Here is a 2,595-nt window from a genome sequence, read left to right on the forward strand (position 1 = left end):
GAGAGGAAGGCTGTGGTGGGCGCTGCAAGCACATGTCATCACCTGCCTCCTTGGGATGGGAGTGCAGGCAGCGATCAGGGCTGTGGCTGCTCGGCTCGTGGTGTCCCTCCATGGTGTGGGGTGGGAAGAGGCTCTGCCTGTTTGCATTGAAGGCAGGGAGGGGAAAGACAAGGCTGATGAATAGGGTGTGAGGGCAAAGACCTTTCTCTTCAGCCACAATCCTGTCAGCTGCAGTATACCAGCTCTTGTCAGCTTTTAGCTGTGTTATGTGTAAGTTAGGCCATATTAGCAAATGAGGCAAAGGGAAGTAGAATAGAAACTGAGTCGGGGTAAAAGAGGTATCTTAAAAAGAGGAGCCAGTGTTAGGACATGAAATGTTAATTAAGTGTTCAGGTTACCATCCTCTATCTCAACCAACAGGATGATGCAAGATCTTCCCCTTTCTCCCCAAGATTGTCAAAGGTCTGTCTGGTAATTGTCACAACCCAAAGGGTTCGGATGAAAGGAGGATAAAAGGAGTGGGATGGAAAAGGGATCCATTCCCTGTGATATGACACCCTCTGGTGTCCTTTGTTGAGGTTCCCACCTGCAAACTGAAGTGAAGATCTAATGCCTCTTAGTACTTAGTCTACAGATTTCATTAAGAGTGATGTAGCCATGACGGTACAGAGATGATGTGGGAGGCAAGGATCTCTCAGGGTGCTCTATCTCACTACACCAGCTGCATAGTTGGGATAGAGTTAGAGAAGCTTTCCAATGCAGGATATTCTTGATCTAAGGAAGACTGTCTAAAGACTCAAAAGGTGGTTTCCCTCTGTCTCAGCTGTGAAGTTGTTCCAATGTAAGATATCGCCCTAAGAAATCCTTGCCTGTCTCCAAATCTGAGTAACACGTCCCCAACAAGCTGGGCGGCTCTAGAATTTTTCGATTTTTGAAGATGTAAAGATTTTACTTTGTAAGACTGCTTATTTCTACTTAGATCATGAAGTCTACACACGTATGAAATGCACGTATGTGTATTTGTGTATGTGATTCTGTATTGGCTAGCAATACTCCAAGATTTGCTAAAAGTATTCATGATTGGAGACTTGCAGTAAAGATTGCTTCCTCATTCACTCCATTGAAGAAGACTAATTTTGCAGAAGAACAGAGGCTGTCAGAAGAAACCCACGTACCCTGAAATCGCCTTTAAGGGCCAACCAGGCTTTGTGGGAGTTGGGAGGGAACAAAAATCCCTCTGGGCAGGAAAGAGGACACACGCTTCCAGAGAGGTCTGGAGAACCACGGGGAACAAGAAAACCGTTGTTTGTGATCCGATGGTGCAATGTTAGCGCACATGACCCCACCTCCAAAGGCTGCGCCTCCAAATCATAGTGGGGTCAGGTGTTTCTCCTGGAGTTGTTCAGATCCTGTGAGGGTGCCACCTGGCAGTGGGGGCAGCAAGGCACCGTCCACAGGATCTCATCATTCCCCACCGTTGAGAAACTCTGACCTAGACATGCTCTCACTTGCCCAGCTCCTTTAGCTCCTCTGCCCTCCACATGTCCAGGGCCCTGTCACTCCTTGGGTGTCTTCAGGTGCAACAGGAAGAAATTTCACATGTTCACCTGCTGTTGGAGTCCAACAAATATCTGGGCAAACGAAGCAGAGGTTTTCTGGATGCTTGACAGCCTGGTCTGAGAGAGAGCACTGAAGTGAAGTGACAGCAGAGAGCTCTGTCTTTGCCCCCATGAGAAGCAGCGTCTCTGGTTGAGGACAGCAAGATTGCTGCCCGGGTAACCAAATGGATGTGAAGTTGCTCCATGGCCACAGTGATAGATTTTGTTTCCAGATTCTGGACTTGGAGCGAGGCTTTTCTTCATCATTCATTGTCATCGCTGCTGTCTTCCGCTCTGTCTTCTGGTCTTTCTCTTTTCCATGGGTTAGGGTCCCATATTACAAACCCCAGGTGTGATGGCTGAGAGGTTAAGGTGTTGGACTTGAAATCCAATGAGGTTTCCCTCACGCAGGTTCAAATCCTGCTCATAGCATCTGTCTTTGTTTAAGTTCTTTCTCCATGCAATGCAATGACCTGTTCAGTTCTGGCTATACAATAACTTCTCAGAGGATGTGGAGAACTATCCCTTGGGCTCTTAAGGAAGTAAGAATTTAGTCTTCTACCTGAGGTGGAAAACAAAATCCAAGCTAATAAACTGTAAAAAAACAAAGTGATCTCTGAAAAAATACAGTCCCAAATTCAAAGACAGCACTGGGTCTGCCTGGGGTGCTTTGGGGTTTTAGACTCCACTTGTACTTTACAGCACAGTAAGATTTTTTTCACTCCACAGGCCAAGGGGGACACTGGGGAGGTGGGGAGGCAGTGAGGAGGGAGGAGGCATAGGAAGATGGGAACTACCTGCTGCAGCCAGTGGTGTCCCTGGCTCACCCCAGCTCCCCATGCAGGCAATTCCCACAGCTGGACGCCTCTGGTCAGCAGGGGAACTCCAGGACAAGACTACAAAGGATTTATTACAGCATGCATCCAACGCAAAAAGAAAAAAAATGGAACCAATTACTACAGGACCAACTTTACCAGCCACAAAACAACCGTCAGGA

The 2,595-nt window shown here is 47.5% G+C and overlaps 1 non-coding gene across 1 annotated transcript; it reads left to right on the forward strand.

Annotated features, from left to right (window-relative positions):
* The first annotated feature begins 1,947 nt into the window (after window positions 1-1,947).
* On the forward strand, window positions 1,948-2,030 carry TRNAS-UGA. The gene has a single exon. It is a non-coding gene; the product is annotated as a tRNA-Ser (tRNA).
* Window positions 2,031-2,595: the final 565 nt, after the last annotated feature.

The sequence above is a fragment of the Alligator sinensis genome, unplaced genomic scaffold (genome assembly GCF_000455745.1).
Source record: "Alligator sinensis unplaced genomic scaffold, ASM45574v1 scaffold1805_1, whole genome shotgun sequence".
Taxonomy (NCBI): Eukaryota; Metazoa; Chordata; order Crocodylia; family Alligatoridae; genus Alligator; species Alligator sinensis.